At 35.8% G+C, this 26,927-nt stretch overlaps 1 long non-coding RNA gene across 2 annotated transcripts in view; it reads left to right on the top strand.

Annotated features, from left to right (window-relative positions):
• Positions 1-24,650, top strand: part of LOC123381523 — an 85,097-nt gene extending 60,447 nt beyond the window's left edge. For both annotated transcript variants that reach the window (XR_006588592.1, XR_006588591.1), the window contains one exon: positions 22,468-24,650. This is a non-coding gene — a long non-coding RNA (uncharacterized LOC123381523). The remainder of the gene's footprint in view (positions 1-22,467) is intronic.
• The last annotated feature ends 2,277 nt before the right edge of the window (positions 24,651-26,927 follow it).

The raw sequence follows: 26,927 nt of genomic DNA, 5'->3' as shown, positions 1-26,927 counted from the left end.
TATCCCAACAAGTGCCTTCCTTAATGCCCATCACCCATTTAACCCATCCTCCTGCCCACCTCCCCTCCAGCAACCCTCAGTTTGTTCTCTATAGTTAAGAATCTGTTTTATGGCTACAGTGTTGGTGGGAATGAAAACTGGTGCCACCACTCTGGAAAACAGTAGGGAGCTTCCTCAAAACGTTAAAAATAGAACCACCCTACCATCCAGCAATTGCACTACTAGGTATTTATCCAAAGCATACAAAATACTAATTCAAAGGGACACATACACTCCAATCTTTATAACATCATTATCAACAATAGCCAAATTATATAAAGAGCCCAAATGTCCACTGACTGATGAATGGATAAAGAAGTTGTGGTATATATACACAATGGAATATTACTCAGCCATAAAAAAGAATGAAATTTTGCCATTTGCAATGACATGGATGGAGCTAGAATGTATTATGCTGAGTGAAATAAGTCAGTCAGAGAAAGACAAATATCATATGATTTCACTCATATGTGGATATTAAGAAATGAAATAGCTGAATATAGGGGAAGGAGGGGGAAAGAAAAGAGAGAGGAAAACCATCAATCAGTACTACTAGTTTTTTGGTGGAGTCTTTAGGGTTTTTTATATATGATATTATATCATATGCAAATAGTGAAAGTTTTACTTCTTTCTTACCAATTTGGATGATTTTCTTTTTGTTGTCTAATTGCTGTGGTTAGGACTGCCAGCACTATGTTGAATGAAAGTGGTAAGAGTGAACATCCTTATCTTGTTCCCAATCTTAGGGGAAAATCCCTGAAGTTTCACCAGTAAGTATGATACTAGCTGTGGTTCTTTCATATACAGCCTTTACATAGTAAAGGCTGCATACTTTTGAAATATTTTTTTATTCTTTCTCTTACTGATGTGATATATCATGTTGATTGATTTGTAAATATTGAACCACTCTTACATCCCCGAAATGAATCCCATGTGATCACATGAGTGATTTTTAAATGTATTGTTGGATTCACTTTGCTAATATTTTTTTTGAGGATTTTTGCATCTATGTTCATCAGATATTGGCCTGTAGTTCCCTTTTTTTGTTGTGTCTTTATCTGATTTTAGTATCAGGGTAATGCTGGCCTTGTAAAAAGAATTTGGAAGTTTTCCTTCCTTTTCTATTTTTTGGAGTAGTTTGAAAATAATAGGCATTAGCTCTTCTTTAAATGTTTGGTAGAATTCACCTGTGAAACTCTCTGCTCCTAGACTTTTGTTTGTTGTGAATTTTTTGATTACTGATTCAATTTCATTGCTGGTTATCTCTGTTCAAATTTTCTATTTCTTCATGGTTCAGTTTTCATAAGTTATATGCTTCTAGGGATTTATCCATTTCTTCTAGGTTGTCCAGCTTGTTGGCATATATTTTTTGTGATATTCTCTTATAATCCTTTACGTTTCTGTGGTGTCAGTTGTTATTTCTCCTCTTCCATTTCTGATTTTGCTTTAGTCTTCTTTCTTTCTTTCTTTCTTTCTTTCTTTCTTTCTTTCTTTCTTTCTTTCTTTCTTTCTTTCATTTTGATGCATCTGGATAAAGATTTATCAATTTTGTTAAGTTTTTTTAATTTTTTATTTATTGTCATTATTATAATAATACTTATTATATTATTGCTAGCTAACATACAGTGTAGTCTTGGCATTGAGAGTAGATTCCTGTGATTCATCACTTACATACAACACCCAGTGCTCATCCCAACAAGTGCCTTCCTCAATGCGCATCATCCATTTTCCCCACTCCAAAGCCCCCACCCATCAACCCTCAGTTTGTTCTCTGTATTTAACAGTCTGTTATGGTTTGCTCCTCTCTCTGTATCTTATTTTTCCTTCCCTCCCCATATGGTCATCTGTTAAGTTTCTCAAATTCCACATATGAGTGAAATCATATGATATCAGTCTTTCTCTGACTGACTTATTTTGCTTAGCACAATACCCTCCAATTCAATCCACATTGTTGCAAATGGCAAGATTTCATTGTTTTTTATCATCAAGTAGTATGCCACTGTGTATATATACCACATCTTCTTTATCCATTCATAGGCTGATGGACTTTTGGGATCTTTACATAATTTGGCTATTATTGATAGTTTTGCTATAAACATTGGGGTGCTATAAACATTCAAATCAGCACTCCTATATCCTTTGGATAAATTCAAAGTAGTGCAATTACTGGGTCATAGGTAATTCTATTTTTAATTTTTTGAGGAATTTCCACACTGTTTTTCCAGAATGGCTGCACCAGTTTACATTCCCACCAATGGTGCAAGAGGGTTTCCATTTCTCCACATCCTTGCCAACATCTGTTGTTTCCTGAGTTGTTAATTTTAGCCACTCTGACTGGTGTGAGGTGTTATCTCAATGTGGTTTTGATTTGTACTTTTCTGATGATGAGTGATGTTGAGCACCTTTTCATATTTCTCTTAGCCACCATATAGATGTCTTCTTTGGAAAAGTATCTTTACATGTCTTCTGTCCATTCCTTCACTGGATTATTTGTATTTTGGGTGTGTATTCTCACAGTTGTTTGCATGGTCCTCTTCAACAACAGACACACAGCCACTGCAGAGATGGGCTGGATAGGGCCATACTGCAAAGTACATGTGTGCTGGGCACACAGTTTTGACAAGGGGCACACATCCTCTATGGGAGGTGACCAGCTGCCACACCCATCCCATGGCCCTCCAAAGCATGTGGTTGAGAGATGTGGTGTTGGCAAAATTTGCACCAATCTTCTGGGGAAGGGAGCTGCAGCACCAAGACCTAGCAGGCCTGATTGGAGAGGGTGGGGCATGGTGTAAGGAAGTTATGTAGTGAATGTCAGTGCCAAGGTGGTTCCTGTAAATGCTGTGTGTTTATGCTGGAGGGTGAAGGAGGGAAATGGTGTTTGCCAGCTTCTTTATTCCTGGATAAATCCACCAGAGATTAGTAAATAACTCTCCCTCCAATATGTCCTAGGTGTTTATCAAACTGTTGTTTCTGAGGCACCTGGGTGGCTCAGTCGGTTGAGCATCCGACTTGAGCTCATGATCAGGTCATGATCTCACAATTTGTGAGTTTGAGCCCCTCATCTGGCTCTGTGCTGACAGATCGGAGCCTGGAGCCTGCTTGGGATTCTGTCTCCCTCTCTCTCTGCCCCTCCCCCACTTGTGCTCTGTCTCTCTCTGCCTATCAAAAATAAATAAAATATACAATACAATACAAGAAAATAAAATAAAATAAAATAAAATAAAATAAAATAAAATAAAATAAAATAAAATAAAATAAAAAAACTGTTGCTTCTGAGCTGTTCTTCCATGGGCCGTTTGTTGTACGGTCTCTTTAAGAGCAGGGATTTGGTTTTCTATTCCTCTCCCAGCTCTGGCACAGCCAAGCCTGCTGGTTTTTAAAGTTCCAGGCTTTAAGTCCCTCTGGTTGTAAGAACTCAGAAAATTCACCTCCTCTGGTTTTCAAAGCCAGATGTTATGAGATTCATCTTACTTGTGCAGGCTTCCTGGTACAATAACTTGAATCATCTTAATAACTTGAGTCATGTTCCCATTATTATTCTGATATTGAGAATTTGTACCTACATGTGTGTGCGTTTTTATCTCCATCAGTCTCCATCAGTCTTGTTTGGAATTATCAGTTTACTAACCTTTTCAAAAAATCAACTTTTGACTGCGTTGCTTTTATCTTTATAAGTCTGTTTTGTATTTCATTTATTTTTGCCCTTCTCTTGTTTTTTTCTATTTTCTTAGTGATTGATGTACTGTTCATATTCTAACTTTTTGTACAGATACTTAGATCTTTGATTTTAGCCTCTCTTTTTCTAACATGTTCTAAACATGATTAGTTTCATCCTACAAGTTTCATCTTATCATCATTCAGTTAAAAGTATTTTCTAACTTACATTGTGATTTTTAACTATTTTTTCTTGTGAAATTCCCTTTTTTTGTTTTATTTTATGTTGGGGTGCTGGGTGGCTCAGTTGGTTAAGTGTCTCACTTCAGCTTGGGTCACTATCTCATGGTTCATGAGTTTGAGCCCTGCATCAGGCTCTGCACTGGTGGTATGGAACCTGCTTAGGATTCTCTCTCTCCCCTTCCCCACTTGCACACTTGCTCTCTCTCTCTCTCTCAAAATAAGTAAGTAAGCTTTTTAAAAAAAATTTTTTTAAATTTTATGTTATCACTATAGATGAATTGACTTTGTTTTCGTTGGTGTTTGCATGATATACCTATTTTCTTCCTTTAATTCCTAACCTTTCTGTGTCTATCTCTTATAAACACTGTGTAGTAAATTTTACATTATATTCAGTATGGCAATCTTTGTGCTTTAATAGGAGAACTGATCCATGTACATGTAATGCAAATGCTGATATACTTGAATTTATATTTATCATAATACTAAATGTTTACTATTTTATCACATGTTTATGTATCATTTTGACCCATAGAAATCTACTGTTTAAGTTCCATATATTTGGGATTCTTTTTTATCATATTTTTTAATTCATTTTTTAACTGTATATTTGTCAGAAACTATACTCAGTATGCTTCTAGTCCTTTCAGATATCTTGAAAATTGTTCATAGTGTAGTATTTGGTGAATAATTCATATAATTCTGTTTTTGTAATTTCACTGAGTTACACACATCTGTGTTTTAATATTTTCATCCTGTTTCTTGATACTTGCTATGCATGATTTCTTATTGAATGCCATACATGTATATGAAAATTTGTTGATGATGTTATTTTCCTCCAGAAAAGTATGAACCCTACCTGCTGATAGACAGCTGGAATTACAGGATCACCACAACCCAATAGGGGACTAAATTGACTTGATGTGGAGTTTAAGCCTTTATAGGGCTTATTCTACTTCTGGTTTACCCTTGCTCCCAGAGTGTAGACTTCCGGGGTCTTTACCAGGCACTGTCTGTTTGGAAATTCTTGAAAAAATTTTTATCCTTGGCATTGTATGAGAAAAGAAAAATCTGGTCTGTGTTTCAGACTCTTTCTGCTTAGAGTCTTCACCTATTGCTTTATGTAAGGAATTTGAAAATTATCTCAAATATAAAAGTGCTAACTTTTCTGGTTTTCTGTACTTCACTTCTTTTTAGTTGTTTGGTTCTCAAATATTGGCATTTTGGAAGTCCTATACTCAAACTTTTGATTTCCCAGTGCCATATGATTTTAGAAAAGTCTGTTGGATTCTATACCTCTTAACATATTGTCAGATTGCAGTTGTCAGATGAGGAATGATGATGCCTTGGGCCAACTGGTGTTGGAGAACATAAAGTGATGTAGAAATAAGAGGACTTGGTTACAAATTGGGTGAGGGTTTTTCCAAAAGTGCTGGGTGAAAAGAAAAAAAAATTAGAGTGAAATATGAAATTTTCCATAGAAAATGGGAAGACATAGAAGTGGCATTTTGAAATTGAAGAAGAGATAGGTTATTTAAGAAATGTGCTGTCACATTTCATTAAGATTTTGGAAAATCAGTTTCTCATATCATACAGTCAAAAAAGTTCCAAGAAGATTACAGCATTTAGTGAAAAACCTGAGAACCAAATTTAATAGAATAAAATATAGATATTTATCTTATTTTTACTTGAGGAAGGTCTTTATAATTTTAGAAAAATAAAGGAACAAATCAATGGAGAAGATTGAAAGACTTGACTATGACTATTTAAAAACTTCTCAACAGTAAAAATATAATTAGCTTAAAAACACAAATGACAAGAGGGAAAAGTTAGTATTATAAGTCTTGAAAAAGGATTGCTATTCCATAATTATCAAGGGTAGTTGGATGGATAAATTAGAGATGTTTTAATAAAAATGAAGGATAAATATACAGGAGAAAGGATCTAACACAAAGCCTGTATGTAATAAGCTCTAAATGAATATTGGAGGTTTGAAACTGGCCTGCTCTAAGTAGACACACATTAAAATGTGTGAATTTTATCCAAATGGCAGTGGAATGATGGTAAAAGACCATCACATGACTAAGAAAAGTGATCCTTGCTACTATGTGGGGAGTGGTCCATTGTGGTCCAGTCCAGAAGCAAGAATACTGGTTAGAATCTTACAGGAAGCATATTGTTTTAAATATCATCTCTTGATGGAGTAAGGAATGTCATTACAAATGACATTCTAGGAAGTCATGACATCCCTGAGGTTTCACTTATACTTCATTTACATCTAGAAAGCAGTCCTGTTCTCTCTAAATAAACACCTACAAAAAACTTATCTTTTATTATATAGTTTTCAAGTTATATACGTCACATATTTTCTCCATGTTCCAGACCTCTTGGCTTCTGGCCAAATATCTTTCAATTTAAAGTGTTTTATGTTTTATACTTCATTTTATGATTGTGAAATTAGAACTGCTGCCTTTTATAGAGATTGTGCCTGTATTTGATTCTGATTGTTAAAAATTTGGGCAAAATCTTTGACCTGGTAAGGCTCTTTCCTGGGACTTTATCAAACTTAATCCAAAAGCAGATAAAGAAGAATATCTGGAAAAAAAGAATTATAAATTATTAATTGAATAACATAATATGCTCTATATAACAATAAAATAATATAGAGCCATTAAAATGACTATTATAAAGACTGTAGCAACTGGAATATCCTTATGAATCATTCATCCAGATTATAAATGTGTATCTACACTATAGCTAAAACACTGTAAAAATGATACATATTTGGGGCCAGGTCTGGAAAGGATCAGTGGAGATGAAAATAGTTTGATTCACAGAGGTGATCAAACATTAGTTTTCAAAGTGTGCAAGTGAATCATCTGAAATACTCCTTTAAAATTCACATTCCCAGGCCCACCCTAAGATATTTAGATTTAATTACTCCGAAGAGGGACTTCAGAACTTACATATTTAAGAAAGCATTCTCAAGTGATTCTGAGCCAGTACATAAGTCGTTCACTGTTGGTGACATTGTGACAGGTCAGAGATGATTTAAAGGATTATAACCACAGTGTTATAATCCACTAATGTGGTTATGCTGTTTGCTCCACAAATATGAAAATTGCGGGGGAAATCAGGAATACACTGCATTCGATTGTTCGATTGTTTGACCAACCCTTAGTCAAAATGTGATAGACTGAATTTTATACAGCTAATGTATAAAATTATGACATCTGTATATTTCTGACCAACATCATTACTTTTCTTATTGTTGCTTATATTTGTGTGACTCTATTTTTCCCATCTACTCCCTAGGAAGAGACGGACTCCATTTGGTAACTTACTGCTATTCAGTTCTCAGTATTGAGCAGGGAAAAGAACAAATTTACAGCAGTTCATTAATTGAGGAGGACTTTAATTGATAGTTCTTTAATGAAGAGGGATGGTGTTCAGTTTACCGTCATGGATTCAGTATCTACCTTTCTGTGTGAACCTACATTTGCTGTATCTCAGCTATCTTTCTGCTTCCTCAAACCTGGTTTTCCTTTTTTCCTGTTGAAACAGATCCCGTCTATGACCCAACTCACATCATACCCTACTGTACTCTTGCTAGCACTTTCCCTAGGTTATTGAATTGCCTCTCTTGGGTAAGCTTACTAGTTTGCTTCCTGCTTTGAATGGACTTATCAGTAGGAAGCCTGTTATAGCTGTAACCTGCTGTTATTTACTTAATGATTGCTACCTAAATGACTAATATACCTAGAACTGTGACTGGTACATATTTAGCAAGTGCACAGCAAAGACCAGTGATTATTCATTCCCTCTGCTGGTCTGGACACTTTAGATATCAGCGTTAGCCCTAACCCTAACCACTTGTGCATCTACTGGATACTTGGATTAGACTTTAAATAAATTAACAATCATGATTTCATGAATGTCTCACACTTATTCTCTTTTCTAGTTCCTGTTTCATCTTTCTCCTCATCTATTCATGGGGATGAAGCTCATGCCAGTCTGTACTCAATCCTGTATTTATAACATTAGATTAGAATTTATATGTAATTTCTAATGAAGATAGGGAAGGAACATTAATAGTTACCTTCCCAAAGTATACTATACAACTAACCCTAGACTGAGAAGGAAAAGGAGACAGTACTATCTTAGGTACTTGGCACACATAATTAAATTTATTCTCACAATGATAACATATTACATGAGGAAACTGAAGTTTGGAAATATCAGAGGTATAAGTAATGTGACAGAAGTAAAATTTCAGCTCATATCTACCTGGCTCGAATGATTTTTTTTTTGCCACTATATTAGAATGGCAGTCAACTTACCTGATTTTTTGAATTTAGTTTAGAAGGTAGAAACAAACCATTTAGAAGGAAAGGCTTATTGTTAGCAGCATTCAGTCATTGACTGAAGGCTTTTAGATTGTGTGTTTTTGTTTTTCTAGAACTGCTTGTCTCAACTATTTGACTCTTGTATAACTTTAAATTTTCATCAAGGCCAAAAATAATAAAAGAGAGAAGAAAGATGAGGTTTTAAGTGGAAATGCTATGGACAAATTCTCAACATAAAATTAATATGCAGGGCAAATGGGGAACTGAGCAAAAATGATTAATTGCTCATTAAAATTTACCTTGATATTAAAGTGTGTCAAGGGCATATAGTTCTGAAAGGCTATCGGACGAGACTAAGAGTGTGAGAAAAATAAGAAATGACTATGAGGTCATTCTTTTGTTCTAATTCTGTGAACTTAATAGCATGGGAACCATTTCATAATGACTGACATGATGATACAGATCAAAAATGAACAATACAGCAATGCAAATTAAGAGGCTCGTGTTGGCCTGACTTAGGATAGGAATAATGAATAAGCAAGGTCAGGTCAGGTGAGAATTTGTCTTTTATTTAAGAGCTTTAAACAGAAATTAAATTGCAGTTTGTATTTTAAAGATATCAGTATCTTTTCCATTTAAATACTCATGGAGACAGTTAAAGATAATACAAAAAAATCATTCTGAGAGCTAAATATGTGTGTCAACCATTGGAAGAAGACCCAGAGGAGTTTCCATGAACCACCAGAAGTAGATAAAACTGGATTGAGAAACACAATTATGATCTATGTATCGAATCCTGTTGGGAAGAAGTGGGGATTGAGAATAAGAAATCAGTATAAAATATAGTTTTATTTTTTCCAAGTTAACTTGAAAAGTGAACTAAAACAACCTGAACAACTACAGATTTACCCTGTGGGTATACTTTCTTTACAAATAGAGTCAGGGCCACATGCTGCCCTCCTCTATCCCTCGTCAATATTTCTCTTTTCATCCATTCAAAGAAACAGACTCTCAGAGTACAATATAGCAGGTAGGAGAAGGAGAAGACTAATAGTGTAGTGTATTTCTTGGTGTATTTTTTCATGAAGTGGTGTATGTGCAGAGAGAGACAAGAATAATATTGAGGTGAATAATGCTAAAGATTGTAGGATTTTATGTGCTCTATTTAATGGGAAAAGAGTCAGAGATACTTTTTACCTCACATTTACTTGCTGATGTACTCAAATTAAGACAATCTTAATTTATATCAACATAAATTCAATTTTTGTCAATTTAATGTGCTTTTAACGCTTACATTTAATTCTTCACACTCTAATATTTATAATCTTGATTATTATTTACATTATTTTATTTGTACCTTATTATATTTATTATTTTTCAGTTCACATCTCTTTCATTTTTCTGACTTTTCATTTTTGTTCTGGCAGCCCTTTTTTTTTAGGATTACATATTTACAATGTTTGAAAATATTTGGTGGTGCAAATATCACTGATTTGTCTTTCAAAAATGTTGACTTGCCTATCTAAACCCGCCATTCCTCTCAATTACTTTAGCTATTCTCAAATGCATGCCTGCAATTTTGGATATTGATATTGTAATGAAACCAAAAATTACTTATGGAAGATTCGTGACCTTTATGAAATTCATTCTTCACATAAAGGAATTTCCTGAAATACTGTATAACTTTGATGAGAATTGTGACATTTCTTATGTAGAGTTCCTACACATTTCTTGGTACTTTATTTTTAATTGTATATAAAATATTTTATTCCTTTGTATTATCAAGCTGGTATTACTTTTATGAAGGAAATGTGTTAGCATTTAAATTAGAAGACTATGATGAGAATTTGGAATAGAATAGAGCATTGATTAATAGACTAGATGATTCAATCAAATAATGCTTTTACCTGAGTAGGAGCTTAAATTCTAATGAGTGGGAAATTAGGTAATGACATGACTCAGATTCAGATGCAAAAACTCCATGACTATCTCCTTCTATAAGTTGCAAAATTCCTATTTTTGATTTTAATTTGAGTTAAGTATAACCTATCATTGTCACAGACAAGTATATGGTCATGTCATAGCCAATATTCCCTTTTATTAGGAATCCTCAGCAAAATCTTGAAAGTTTATCCCTAGATTTGAATGACACAAGTATTTCCTAAGTGAGGATACATCTGATCATCCAGGGAGCCTAGAAGTGAGAATATAATAGTTTGAGGAAAGCAGGATATAAATTTTTTAGTTACGAAAGAAACTGGTTTTCCAGGCAGCTAGAGACAACAAAGTCAGTGTATTAAATAACCTCCCAAGATCTCTTCCACAAAATATGTAATATTACTTAAAGATAAAGGAAGCTGAATTTTAAAATAGCTATTATGAAATGAAAGAAATCAACAGATATTAGTACCATGCACCCACTGGTCCAGGGCAGGAGAAATACTCAGAGGAATAATAACTTTGAACTTCCCAGATTTGGCAAAAAGGTATAACCCACAGGTTCAAGAGCTTAATGAAGTCTAAACAGAATAAAATCAAAGTAATTCACATTTAATGCATCATGGTCAATCATCTGAAAGCCAAAGAAAAGAAAAAGATTGAAAGCAGTGAAAAGAAGACACCAAGTGCTGAAAGAAAAGAATTGTCAACTCACTATACTATATCCAAAGAAAGCATCTTTCAGAAATGAAGGAGATATCAAGACATTCTCAGATTAAGGAAAACTAAGAGAATTTGTCACCAACAGATCTACCTTAAGGAATGGCTAAAGAAATTTTTCTGAACAGAGGAAAATGATAAGAGACCTTGGAACATCAGAAAGAGAAAAAAAAAACAAAATAAGCAAAGATGTAGGTCAATACAATAGACTTTTCTTCTCCTCTTAGGTTTTGTGAATTATGTTTGACATTGGAAGCAAACATTAGAGTCCTATGTGGTTTAAATGTATGTAGAGGAAATATTTAAGACATATACTATGAGCAAAGGAGGGTAAAGGGACATAAAGGGAGGTAAGAATAGTAAAAATATAATACAAGTAGACTGTGATAAGTTATGCATATGTAATATAATATCTAGAACAATAACCAAAATAGCTATATAAAGAAATACACTAAAAAACACTATAGATACATCAAAATAGAATTGTTCAAATATTGTTCAGTTATCCCACAGAAAGACAGGAAAAAAGAAATAAAATAAATAAAAAGTAAAATGGCAGACTTAAGCTTCAACATATCAATAGTTACATTAAAGGCAAATGGTCTAAATATACCAATTAAAAGACAGAGATTGTCGGAGTGAATTAAGTAACATGCTCAACTATATGGTCTCTACAAGACATTCACTTCAAATATAACAATGTAGGTGGGTTGAAATTAAAAGGATGGTAAAAAAGATGTATTATGTGAGCATTAATCAAAAGAAAACAGGAATAGCTATATCAATCAACTTCAGAACAATGAAGATTACCAGAGGCAGAGAGGGATATTATATAAGATGATTAATCCTCTAAGAGGACTTACTGATACTAAACGCACCAGACAACAGAACTACAAGGTATGTTGAGAAAAAGTTGATAGAACTGAAAGGAAAAATAGACAAATAATCAGTGAAAGTTAGAGATTTTAACATCCCTCTATCAACAGTTGATAGAATATATAGACAGAAAATCAAGATGGATTTAGAAGAACCGAACAAGGACATTAACCAACAGCATATAATTGATACTTACAGGACACTCCATTCAACAAAGATAAATACACATACAAGTGTCCATGGAACTTATACAAAGTACATCATAACCTGGCCATAAAACAAATTTCACCAAATTTAAAACAATTAAAAATACATAGTGGGTTCACTGACTACATGGAAGTAAACTAGAAATCTATTATAGAAAGATAACAGGATAATCTCCAAACAGTTGGAAACTGAAACATTTCTTAATAACCCAGGGTTAAAGAGGAAACACCAAGGTAAATAAAACAATTGCTGTTATGTATTTACCCAAAGGATACAAAAATACACATTCAAAGGAGTACATGTACTCCAATGTTTATAGCAGCATTATCAACAGTAGCCAAACTATGGAGAGAGTCCAAATGTCCATTAGCTGATGAACTGATAAAGAAGAAGCAGCATATATTGGGGCGCCTGGGTGGCTTGGTCAGTTAAGCCTCCCACTTCAGCTCAGGTCATGATCTCACAGTTTGTGGGTTAGAACCCCGCATTGGGCTCTGTGCTGACAGCTCAGAGCCTGGAACCTGCTTCAGATTCTGTGTCTTCCTCCCTCTCTGCACCTCCCCACTTGCACTTTGTTTGTCTGTCTCTCTCTCACAAATAAACATTAAAAATTTTAAAAAGATGTGGCATATATATATGTGTATATATATATATACACATACATATATGTGTGTATATATATGTGTATATATATATACACATACATATATGTATGTGTATATATATGTGTATATATATGTGTATATACACATACATATATGTGTGTATATATATGTGTATATATATACACATATATATACACACATATATGTATGTGTATATATATATATACACATATATATTATAGAGTATTACTCAGCCATCAAAAAAATGAAATTTTGCCATTTGCAATGACATGGATGGAGCTAGAATGTATTATGCTAAGTGAAATAGTCAATCAAAGAAAAATACCATATGATTTTACTAATATGTGGAATTTAAGAAACAAAACAGATGAACATATGGGGATGGGGGACAGAGAAGAAAGGGAAATAAACCACAAGAGACTCTTAGCAATAGAGAACAAACTGAGGATTGATGGAAGGAGGTGAGAGGGAGATGGGCTAGATGGTTGATGAGTATTAAGGAGGGCACTTGTGATGAGCACTGGGTGTTGTATGTAAAAGTGATGAATCACTGAATTCTACTTCTGAAACCAATATTGCACTGTTTGTTAACTAAATATAAAAAATTAAAAACATTACATTACACACAATTAAAATGTAGCATACAATAGATTAAAATTGTGGAACAAACTTGACAACACCACCACCACACATGCATGCACACACATGCGCGCGCGCACACACACACACACACACACACACACCCCAAACAACCCAATTTAAAAATGGGAAAGTGACTCTTCAAAGGCCAAAAAGCACATGAAAAGATGATCAACTTGGTTAATCATTAGGGAAATGGAAATCAAAGCCAAAATGAGATATAGCTTCACATCGAGTAAGATGACTACTATTATCAAACAGAAAATAACAAGTGCTGGCAAGGATGTGAAGAAATTGGCTTGTGCATTGCTGGGATTGGGGAGTATAAAATGTACAGCTTCTGTGGAAAGTGGTATGGTTGTTCCTCAAGAAATTAAGCAGATTTACCATATGAAACAGCAATACCACTTTGGGTATATACCCAAAAGAAGGGAAAGCAGGGACTCCAACAGATTTTTGTATACCCATGTTCTTAGCAGCATTATTCACAAGAGCCAAAAGGTAGAAGCAATTCAATTGTCCATGGACAGATGAATGCATATACAAAATGCAATATATACATATAATGGAGTATTATTCAGCCTTAAAAAGAAAGGAAATTCTGACATTTGCTGCAACTATGGTTGAATCTTGAATACATTATGCTAAGCTAAATAAGCTAGTCACAATAGGGCAAATATTATATGAATCCACTTATATTAGGTACCTAGAATAGTCAAATTCATGGAGGAAGAAAGAAAGGGCTTTTGAAGGGAAGGGGAGAGAGAGGAATGGGGAGTTATTGCTTAATGGATAATGGAGTTTCAGTTTGGGAAAATGAAAAGTTCTGAAAATGGATAGCAAGGATAGTGCAGAATGATGTGAATTATGCCATGGAAGAGTACTCCTAAAAATGGTAAATTTTACAGTATGTATTTTGTCACAATAAAAAATTGTGAGACATAGTTAAAAGCAGTGCTGAAAGGGGATTTTATAGCACTAAGTGAACACATTAGAAAAGAGGAAATGTCGGGGCACCTGGGTGGCTCAGTCGGTTGGGGGTCCGACTTTGGCTCAGGTCATGATCTCGCGGTTTGTGAGTTCCAGCCCCAAGTCGGGCTCTGAGCTGACAGCTCAGAGCCTGGAGCCTGCTTCGGATTCTGTGTCTCCTTCCCTCTCTGCCCCTCCCCCACTTGTGCTCTGTCTCTCTCTGTCTATCAAAAATAAATAAATGTATAATAAAAAAGAAAAGAGGAAATGTCTGAAATCAATAGTGTAAGATCTCACCTCAAGAATCTAGAAAAACAAAACTAGAGTAAGCTGAAGGGAGGAAGTCATAAAGAGAACAGCAGAAATCAATGAAATTGAAAAAGACAAAAAACAAGATATCTAACAAAGCAAAGAGCTGGTTCTTTGAAAAGTTCAATATTATGGCTGACCCCTACCAAGAGTGACAAAACAAAGAAAAGAGAGAAGATTCAAATCACCAATATGAAGAATGAAACATGGCATATCACTACCAACTCTCTAGAGTGTATATCAAGTGTTCTGTTTGAGACATAGTAAGTTTGATATATGTCATGAAACTTTCAAACCATAAAGTAGGCACTGGGATGAAGTACCCTGATGCAAAAGGACTGTTGTTGAAACCTGTCTTCACAGGTCAAAAGTTTTTTTTGGTCATTTGCCATGTGGCAATGCATCCTTCATCTGAAGACAAACAAACCTGATTAAACTATTATGTGTAGTGCTTTGCACAGCAAGGCTTAATTTGTTTTATCCCATGGAGATAATTTATTTAAATCATAAGAAATGAAATGAGAGCATGTAAGTTTCCTTGTATATTTTTCATTTTGTCATGAACGTTTTTGCATGATTGCTACTTTATAATAGCTCCATTAGAGAAAGAATCAGCCACCTCTACATCCCAAATGATGTCATTGTTGTCATTGGGTACAAATGAAGGAAAGTCATTTTGTAGAAGAAAGGAATGACAAGGTTGTGTCTACGTGTCTTAACTGCCAATGAACATTGTTTATCTACCTCCTCACAAAATAGCTAGGGGCTGGGTGATTGATCAAGAAGCATGTTCTCCAGTTCTACTCAGGCTGTTAAAACTTGAAGCAGAAAATCTTCATCAGAATGCAGAGAAAACATAGTGAATGATAGCTGATTGCTATTTAACATTGATTAGAAAATATGGACTTTGTAGAGAAACCACTCAGACTGATGTCTGTACCCAACTTCTAAACATTTTATCCACTGATTATAAAAAGGATCTATTACGTAATTAGGCCCCTGAGAGGAAGAAAGTAGTCTCTACTGATTTGGGGCCACAACTTCCACTAAAATGCCAGGGAGACACCATCAGGTATCCCATTTAATGTCACAGGAATTTCTGCAATTACATGAAACAGTGTTTCTCGAACTTCTGGCAACTTTTAGGTCACCAACTTAAAGTGCATTAAAAAAAATTTTTTTTAATGTTTATTTTTGAGAGAGACAGAGACAGAATGTGAGTGGGCGAGGGGCAGAGAGAGAGAGGGAGACACAGAAGCCGAAGCAGGCTCCAGGCTCTGAGCTGTCAGCACAGAGTCCAATGCGGGGCTCAAACTCACGAGCTGTGATATCATGACCTGAGCTGAGGTCGGATGCTCAATCTACTCAGCCGCCCAGGTTCTCCAAAGTGCATTTTTAAAAGACTCATCAAGGGGCGCCTGGGTGGCGCAGTCGGTTAAGCGTCCGACTTCAGCCAGGTCACGATCTCGCTATCCGTGAGTTCGAGCCCCGCGTCGGGCTCTGGGCTGATGGCTCAGAGCCTGGAGCCTGTTTCCGATTCTGTGTCTCCCTCTCTCTCTGCCCCTCCCCCGTTCATGCTCTGTCTCTCTCTGTCCCAAAAAAAAAAAAAAAACATTGAAAAAAAATAAAAAAAAAAAAGACTCATCGAAATGTAAAACAATAATACAAATAAAACAGAATATTTTAAAATTAATAATATGATGATTATTTCAGATTAGTGAGAGAGATGAAATTATTTGAAATCTTTCACCAAGGTTCCCAGTTCTGGTTTAATAATGAATGGCTATAATTGACAACTGGGGCCATGTTCAATTGATATATTCTTTTAAGTCCCTTTATTTATTAAATTAGAATATTCTACCTAAATTTTAGCCACCAGGAATGGACAACAGTGTCCAGTGTTATCTGTTTCAGGGCTCTGGAGATTCATATTCAAAATAGATCTAAAATTTATAAACAGATTTTTCAGTTACTATATGACACTCTCTAATACCATCTCAAAAACTGAAAAGTCAAATGTCTCAACATGAAAGATAATGGTGAATGAGTCTTTATCCACTCTTTATTTTATTAATCTCTGTAAAGCCTTCCTTCAGATTTTGATTAAACATTCCCAATAGGGGCGCCTGGGTGGCTTAGTTGGTTGAGCATCCAACTCGATTTCAGCTCAGGTCATAACCTTACAGTCCTGAGATGGAGCCCTGTGTTGGGCTCTGTGCTGGGTATGGAGCATGCTTGGAATTCTCTCTCTCTCTCTCTCTCTCTCTCTCTCTCTCTCTCTCTCTCTTCCTCTCTCCCTCTCTCTCTCTCTCTCTCTCCCTTTCTCTCTCTCTTTCTCTCTCCCTCTCTCTCTTTCTCCCTGTCTCTCTCTTCCTCTCTCTCTCTCTCTTTCTCTTTCCCCCTCTCTCTCTCTCTTTCTCTCTCCCTCTCTCTCTCTCTCTCTCCCCGTTCTTCTTCACCTCCCCTGCTCTCTCTCATTAATTAATAAATTAATTAATTAATTAATTAAAAAATTTAAACATGCCCAGTAATTTCATTCCCCACAGGTGAAAAGCCATCAGGTGTTGTGAAAGAGTGAGACTCAGCAACCAATCTGCAACATGGTTTAGTTTTCTTTTTGAAATTTTAATATTTTATCCTTCATTTGAGAAATTGTGATGTCTTTGTATGGTATCATAGATTCAGACTCTTCAAGACTCTGCCCATTTCAGTGAGAAACACAGTTTAAGTAAATTACTTAAAATCTTAGAAATGATCTGTCAGTATTAGAATTGTTTCATCTAATGGTTCATTTCACTCATTTGCATACCTTTATAACAATCTGCATTCTTATGTGCATAAAAGCATTTCTTTGCGCAGCATATTGAGAAAAATGCACGATTTGATCATATTCTTAATTATGCTCTTTTCTTTTGACTCTGAATTGAAATAAGGAATGGCTCTGAAGCTGGACTGCCTGGATTTCAATCCCAGCTCCATATTTACTAGCTGTGTGACCGTGGAACACTTACTCAACCTCTCAGTTTCTTCACTGAAAAACTGAGGATCATACTAAATGATAACAATTCCATAGGTCATTGTGGTAATTAAATGAGTTAATTCATGTAAAGTTTTTAAAGCAGTGATTGATACATAGTAAGCTCTTAGTACCTGTTATCCATTATTATATATGAATAGCACTAGCTTAAAAACTTGCTCGGATATCATTTTATCTAATTGTAGTATATGTAGCACATGTGGAATTAATTGCTTTTTAAAATAATTACACTTTAGTAGTCTAAACTCTTTCTGACATGAATTGAAAGAAAAAAAAAACCTTGAACCTAGCTTAAATGGAAAAAGGAATGTATTAGCTCATGTAAACTGGGAAATCCTAGAGGAGATTTCATGTTAAGCCTTGATGAATTAAGAATTCAGACAATTCTGTTAATAAATCAATCTCTTTTCCTCTCTCTCTTTAGTCTCTTGGTTCTACTTTCCTGAATTTGGCTTTCTTCTCAGGGAAAAATGGCTTTCATCCACTCTGTGCTTGAAGTTTTTAACTATTAGGACCTTGATAAAGAGAGACTTTCTCTCTCATGGCATCATTATAAATCCCCATGTAAAATAAACACATGAAAATAATTTAAAAGAAAAGCTGTCTCTGTAGTTAATTGGCCCTTTCAACCTTTTTTCTAGAAACATTTCTCCTTATCCATGGATGAAAAATCAGGTCTGTACCAATCTTTTAGCTAATAACAAGTAGTTTAATTTCCCAGTGTTAAAAAACCCAGGCTAATATCAACACTTCTGTTTCATCCACTTTAAAGCTTCTTCCATTCCCCAGCTTGACCCTTCTTCAGGCTGTGAATTCTGCAGTGGGAATATACAGGTGAAGTTAGTTTCCTCACCCTTTTCTGTCCCTGCTTTTCTGCTTCTTCTCTCCCATTCACTATGCTTGTTTTGAATCCTATAGTGCAGAATAAGGGAACAAGGAGAGGTAAGGTAAGGTTTGCCCATGTAATATAGACATAATCTGGCTTTGGTTATCTTCTGAGAATGGCCAGTATACAGGTGCTTATTCTTCTTCTAATTGAGCCCTAATTGAGGTTTCTTGGAGACTTGCTGGGAAGCTCTTATCTGTGATTCCCTGATGCTCACAGAGGTCTCTCCTGGCCGAACATTCATTATTTCTGTCCAGTTCCTGTGTTCTGTGACAGGCTTCCCAACCCTCTCTCCGGAGAATCTACTCTCCACTCCTTGGTTAGGACTCCTCCAAAACATGCAAGTCCAATTAGTCTTCCATGGGGTTGACATCTTGCCTGCAAATTTTGGAAGTCCAGGCTACTTCTGGTACAGCTCTCTTTGCTTAGGAATGAGCCTAACTTAGGAATTGTCCTTTCACTCTTCTTACCTCATCTGCCCAGGCTTCCCTGCTGCCTTAGTCTGGTATTTCCTGGAGTTGGATAGATAAATTTTTGTAGCTCTGGACTCATCTTGATAGGTGTGTTTGGTTCTTCCACAAATTGCATTTTTCAGCTAAACTTCATCAATAACATAGGTAATATTTTGGCCTCCAGTTTTATTATTTGTTTTATTTCTCACATTGTTCAGAATCTAAGTAGGGAAAAGTGTTCTCTTTATTTAGACGGATGGAGAATCTCAGTGGTACAGACCACCATACTGAGAAACACTAACCCATTGGAGAAAACATAGAATGAAAGGGAGAGGACCTAGGACATAGCCACTGCCTTCAAATCTTTAGTCTAATTAAAAAGCTAGACAAGTAAGTCAACATATACAGGTCAATGTATTGAAAACAATAATGGCTACACCTACTGAGTATTAACTATGTGTCAGCCTTTACATATATTTTCTTATTTAATTCTTACAGCAAATTTGATTTAGGGACTATTCTATCCTTCATTTTACAGATTGAGGCTCAGATTTCAACTTCTTAATCAGCACCCTTGACTTTTTGACTTTTAGAAGCTTAGAGTCTAACAGAGTGACACATAGAAAATTTCAATTTCAGGGTAACATAGTAAGAAAACCTTATTTCTATCAAGTGCTTTGATGCAGTAAATTATATGATACAAGGTCTTTCTTAATATGCTAATATCATTACTTGGCAAAGACAAAGTGTCTGTCTTAGTTCAGGCTGCTGTCACAAAGCACCATACACTGAGTGCTTATAAGCAAAAGAAATTTACTTCTCATAGTTTTGGAGGCTGCAAGTCTGAGATCAGGGTATCAGAATAATAAGGTTCTGGTGAGGAATCTCTTCCAAGTTGCAGGTGGCTGATTTCTTATTGTATTCTCACATGGTGGACAGTGAGCTAGCTCTCTGGCCTCTTCTTAAGAGAAGATTGATCTCATTCATGAGGGCTCTACCCTCATGACTAATCACCTCCCTAAGTCCTCACCTCCAAATATAGCACATGAGAGATTAGATTTCCACATATGAATCTGGGGGAACACAAAGAGTCCAAGGTATAAATGCATGATCTGCATGAATCTTAAAGCTCATCTCTAGCACCCAGTTAAGACACTCTCTACTTGTTGTGTACTGACCATCTGTGTATGCTCACCAAAACACAATGCCTTTTTAATACATTCTGAAATATAAGCAAACTCTATTCAGAATCATAAAATCACACAATTTCTGAAGGTTCAAAAGATGTATTTTTACTGTACCTCATTACATAAAGAAATGCAATGTTAAATTTCACAAAAATAGTAACATTAGTATTCTAATTTTATTTTAAAAGTGATTTTCTATATATCTACTCACTTGATACTATGTAGTATATAGCAAGGATGCTATAGAATAGATTATCATTATTATTATTATCAATATAATTATTATTATATTATAAGGAGCCTGAGGCTCAGAGTTATAAAGTAGCTTGCCAAATCACACAGTTAGCAGCTGGCTGGACCCTCTTCTGAATGTAAATCTTTCTACTCTACCTCAGTGCCTCAGATACAGCCAACAATCACTCTAGCTTTTCCTTGGCTAGTTCTTCCAGAATGATGGATATCTTCAAAAAGTTGCCATCGTGACCACAAGAGCTGATTATTGACTGGCTAGAAATAAAACATATATCAGACACTGTGGTAAAGCACAAGTGCATTTATAGAGGCATTGTTTTTAATCATGAAAAGCTGGTATGACAGGTAATTTTTTGAAATATTAAATTGTGTTTTGCTTTTCCAGCTATAAAAAAAATAAAAAAAGAATGAGCAGTATTTATGTTTTATACTTCCTATTTTCCTCCCCTCACTCCAAAAGGCAACCAGGACTTCGCATTCTCTTCCCTTGGGTGTGATTTCTAAGGAAAACAAAATTCCTGATAGAAAATCACCTTTTATGGCCTTTTTGGAAGTTTAAATTCATGATGTATATCATGAGGAGGAGGGAAGAGAACGCAGTCTCTTCTAGGGTGAGAAGAGGTAGACAAAAGCAGTGAAAAAAGTTGGGGTATACCACAAAATTTAAAAGGGGATGATCATTGGCTGATTTGTGGTATATCTGAGATGCAAAGTATGATCTGTTGAAATAGTCATGGAAGCCTGAAGGAACCTCCAGATGGAATGGCTGCTTGATAAAGCTCAGGAGGCTGGATCCTAGACACTAGAGCTGGAACATAGGCGGACATTCAGGTACCTGCCTCTGGTACAAAAGCTCCAGAGCCGCAGGACTTCGAAGTTCAGTATAGGTGGGTGATAGGTTTATCAGCTCTTTCATATCTCAAAGGCAGGAGAGGTGTCCGTGAACATATGGTTTTACTGAAACTCCCATCATCATCTCTGTATGAAAGCAGATAGAGGATTCTCAAAAATACTGCTTTCCTATCACAGAAATAAAGCACATAGCAAGCAAATATAGTCAATGGTATTGTAATAGTGTTGCATGGTGACAAATGTTAGATACACTTATGGTGAACATAGCATAGCATATACCGAAGTTGAATTACTATGTTGTACAACTGAAACTAATGAAACGTTGTGTGTCAACTATACTCAAAAGAAAATTTATGAAGAATTGTATTTGCAGACAGCTAGTAGCTGGAAACTTGAAGTCAGACTTAATTTTACTTAAAAACAATAAAGTATATATGTGTATGTGTGTGAGGTAGAGTTGGAAAGTTGAAATAACCTTGGCAAATGTGAATAATTTTGACATTGAATGATGAGTACATGGAGGCTCATAATATAATTCTTTTCTTGTAGATGTTAAAAATTTTTCATAATAAAACATTTAAAAAGGCAATAAGGTAACAATTCTTGCACCCCTATTTTGTAGAACAAGGTTCATCTGGACATGTTGGAAAGAGCCTAAGAATTCCAACACAAAGGGAGTAATTCAGTAGCAGTGCCTGCTTGGGCTTAGAAAGGAGAAATGGCAATATACATGACATGAATTTTCCATCCTTGATCGAGGTTCTCTAACTTTTATTTTGTGTATAAACAAAGTCATCACAAATCAATATATTCCATTTTAGCCATTTCCATGCAGAAATAGAACAAATATGTCATGCTTTTGTGGGGGTAGATTAATAATTTGAATCAATAGCCATGTCTTTTATTATAAGTACAGTTATTGTTCAGTATTTGATTCTATAATCCTTTTTTTACCAAAACCTGAACAGAATGTTTTTGCTTGCTTTAGTTCCAGGGCAACCTCTACTAGGAACAGAGGTGGGTTAACCAGAGTCCCCTATCCTCAGAGTTTCCAAATTCAGAAAAAAGCCCCAGTATCCAGTCCCTGCCCCTGCTACGAGCTGTGATGTGGCAAACCTTTTCTCCCAGCCCTGCTGGTGCTCTGGGATGGCATAACCAGCCATCCAGGTCTCTGAGGCTCTCAGATTCTTGGTCTAATGCTCCTGAGTTGCCAGCCTCTTTAAATTCTTCCACAGGACATGCAGCTCAGCAGGCCCAGAAGCCTTCTTCTGCACCAGCAAAATTCCTTCTTCTGGACTCTGTCTAACACCAGGATACCCCAGATGAGGAGATTCCAGCTGAGGGAAGTCTAAGCATCACCCTAGAGAGACCAGGAGCAGACTTCTGAGGACCGCCTGTTCTCCGAGGGGAGTTGCTCACAGGAAGGGCTGTTTTCCCCTGATGAACCAATTGTGAATTAAATATCCAGTAGCTCAAGAAGATTTGAAACTAACTCCCACAGAGTACAAACTACCAAATAGCAATTCACAGGTATATCTAGGTCTTCAGGGGATGCCCAACCATACTTAGGACTGACCTGAGTGCAGCTACTTCCCCAGAGAAAAAAGCTTCTACTTTGGAACCGCCACCAGCAATCAGGCCCCGGAATTCCTTGTCCTGCAGGACTGAGGATGGAGTATCAAAACCCAAAAAGGTTCAAAGTCCCCCCCAAGAGTCTCTGAAGTGATGTGCAGGAAGAAAATGGTACAACATCTGTTTACATCCATTCGTATTCAATAGACTAAAAAGGAATACAGTTTAATAATACATGATATGTGATTGGCAGTGGTATCCCCACTTGGTCCATGTGTAACTTAAGGTAAAAGTGTGCCCTGATGGGAGAAGATACATTCCACAACTTAAAGGGGTCAACAGCTGCACCCCTACACACCTCTTTAAGCTCACAGTGTGGTTCATATGCTTGGTTATGTTTGTTTATTAATTTGGTATCATAACAAGTAGACTCTAATGCTTAAATTTGTAATGACATAGGTGTGACCATAGAAACCCATTTTATGTATTTTGTTTTGTTTCGTTTTGTGCAACATAGTTGTCTTATTATCTTTTGGCAAAGAACCTAAAAGAGTAACAGTGTTCTTTCACTAAATGACAAGTACTCCAAATTTGGTGACCTTTTCTGTGATGACAAGTAACTGTCGATAGATGCCACCTAACAGAGATCCTCAAAAAAGATAAAGACACTTATTGTCTCCTTTCAAGGTAAAGGTGACATTCTAACAATGAGTGAAAAAGTAACTGTTTTCTGTTTTCTTTTCTTTTATTTTTAATCCTGTATGGGAAAAGAATGTTGAAAAATGGATGTTTGTAGGTGTTTATATCATTGTTGTCAAAAATGATGTCTCAGACTTAAATTTCTATCTTACACTGAAACAGAATTCTCTAACCTATTTTGAGATCTTCCAAATGAAGCGTTTCAGTGGTTTTTGAAACCATTTGATAAAAAATTTTAAGAAAGAAAATCCCTTCTGACTACATTACAAAAAAATCGATTTTGACATCAGGGAAAGGGAGAATTGATTAATTTTAACAATAAAATTGAATGAGAAATGTTGTGAATGGGATTAAGAAATTAATATGATTTAGAAAGTGTGCTCAATGTTGCACTTCCTCTGTTGGATCACAGATCTTCTGAGAAATATCTTCCATACGTGATAGTCATAAAAACCAAGTAGCACAATAAAATGAACACACTAGACCTTTAATTTCTGCCACATAAAGCAGGAAGCCAAAAATGTATTCAAATGATGAAGAATTTTATCACCTCACAATGCTAAAACTGTTACTAATAATAATTTATTGAGCCCTTTAATACATATTTTTCTTTGATTAATATAGTTTAAATATTTAAATATTCCTCATTAATTGTTATTATATATTTTATACAGTGTCTAGTTTGGTAAATAGTTTTCAGTGTACCTAATACCTAGTTCCATATTACATATGTGTGTATGTTGTTTGTGTGTACATCTGTATATGTAAAGAGAGGGAGATAACTAAAAAATTATGCAGGAATGCCCCTGGGTCACATCCATGAGATCCAGAATAACTGGACATAGCTTTTGAACCACAACTTGAAACAGGGGCCCTGAGGCTGGCTCATGTCTATATCCATAGTGTTAAGCACAAAGCCTGGCTATATTGAATAAATGATAAAAGAATGAACATTTCATGGTGGCCAGAGGTTTGAATTGTTCTCATATGAAAATAATAATTCATGAGTTCTTTCAAAAAATGTTTTAATCCAAGCATGTCTACACAGAGCAGTGAAATAAAATTGCAAAATATTTATGCATTAAAAAAAAAAACAAAACTGTTAGACCTGAAAAACAGAGCCTGATGTTTCTGTTACCAACCACTAGGTGGCAATAGCTCTACATTACTCTTCATCTCCCTTCCTAGCAATCTTTCCCTAGTGGTCTTGGAGTTAGCACAGAATGTTATCTCCGCAGATATTTGCCAAGAAAAGGCATATCTGTTTTAGGAACTCTGATACTGGTATTATTGATGCAAATGTATTTCTGTGCTTGTTTCCTGTTGCATACATCTAGGACTATTACAAGTTATCCACTAATTTGATGATCTTAGAGTTATAAATTATTATAGCAAAATCAATAAAGAATTTGTTTTTAAGCCATAGGAGTCCATAAAGGTCTACATATGGAAAATTTAAGATAATTGCTGTGCTTTTATATATCATTTTCTCTCTCCTTCTCCCTATCCTCGTGGCCTTGGAATTACAGAATGAAGACATGAACACAGCTATAAATACAGATAAAGATGGCAGAAGTGAGAGGTCTACTCTTGCTTCTTTTCCTAGCTATTTCTCTGTATTCACAAACAAGCCACCTAACTGTGACTGAGACCTGTCCAGTTTCTCTTTCACGGAACAGATATACAAAGAGCATCTGCAAAATGCATGGAGATTTTGGACAGAAAATGACAGAATTGGAGACAGGATAACGTCCGGGCAGTATGAAATGCTTTTCAGCTCCAATTCCTTGGGAGAATGATGCAGTGAAATTTTCTTTGAAATAGGAACAAAATTTAAATCAGAGCTTTCATGGAGCTGTTTTGTTTTAATTTATTCATGTAGCCACAACAGGATAGTAGCAAGAAACTATACCCGAAGTTCAGGAATTGAACTAACTAGTATTGTCTAAAGCCTTTATAGATAATACCTAGATCTTTTAAGATGTCTCTTTCTATGACTTCATCAACTATTAGCTCTAAATGGCTCAGAAGTTAGAAAATTAAACAAGATAAATTTTATTTATTTATTTATTTATTTATTTATTTATTTATTTATTGAAATTTATTGTCAAATTGGTTTCCATACAACACCCAGTGCTCATCCCAAAAGGTGCCCTCCTCAATACCCATCACCCACCCTCCCCTCCCTCCCACCCCCCATCAACCCTCAGTTTGTTCTCAGTTTTTAAGAGTCTCTTATGCTTTGGCTCTCTCCCACTCTAACCTCTTTCTTTTTTTTTTTTTCCTTCCCCTCCCCCATGGGTTTCTGTTAAGTATCTCAAGATCCACATAAGAGTGAAAACATATCGTATCTGTCTTTCTCTGTATGGCTTATTTCACTTATCATAACACTCTCCAGTTCCATCCACGTTGCTACAAAGGGCTATATTTCATTCTTTCTCATTGCCACGTACTACTCCGTCGTGTATATAAACCACAATTTCTTTATCCATTCATCAGTTGATGGACATTTAGGCTCTTTCCATAATTTGGCTATTGTTGAGAGTGCTGCTATAAACATTGAGGAACAAGTGCCCCTATGCATCAGTACTCCTGTATCCCTGAAAATTATTTTAAAAAACTGACCAAATCAATTAGAATCAATTTGGTATCTCCAAAAGATCATTCATTCATTCATTCATTCAACAAGCTCACATAGTGTCCAGCACTGTGTTCTCACATAATGGTGTCCAGAGCTGGAAGGAAGAAAAAGGCAAAGGGGTCTTCATATGCACCTGTCTTTTATTTTTTCAGATGTTAATAACTTTTCTGAGTATCTCCTGGCTCACTTTTCTCACATTTCTTTGTCCAGAACTAAGTTTCATCCCTCCTCTAGGCCAGCCCCTGGGAGGTATATGGGGTTCTATGACTCAATTAGGACAATCATGAGCCATCCTTAGACAAGTCTGGGTATAGTATCACCTGAAATGGATTCCTGATAAATTTTAGAGGTAGGATACAGTACATAGGCAGCAACAGGATACGACTTTTTAAAGAGAGAGGCTGGTGAGTTTGAAGAACTAGCAGGTCAAGGACCAATGTTTCTGCAGCCCTGAATGACATAGTATTGGAATGAATGAGAAGGTTCAAATATATGAAAAATGGACTAAGGCAGAGTGCATCTCAAGAATGAGACTGTGGAGAGACTGGAAGTCCGCAGCATGGGATGACCAACCAAGACCACAGTGTGTCCAGAATCATGAAAGGGGATCTATCTCCCTGTGCCTTTGTTAGGGATGAGATTGGTATTTTGTCAGCAGTGATTAGAAGAGAAATTCTTCTCTGATTCATAGGGCATTTAGTCTCAAGCACTGGATGGGGAGTTTGTATTTGAAACCTTCTTCTGAGATGATTCAGGCTATCCTTGAGCAGTGTTGAGCTTGTA

Source organism: Felis catus, chromosome D4 (assembly GCF_018350175.1).
Source record: "Felis catus isolate Fca126 chromosome D4, F.catus_Fca126_mat1.0, whole genome shotgun sequence".
In the NCBI taxonomy this organism is placed as follows: Eukaryota; Metazoa; Chordata; class Mammalia; order Carnivora; family Felidae; genus Felis; species Felis catus.
This window is presented reverse-complemented; position numbering and strand designations above follow the sequence as displayed.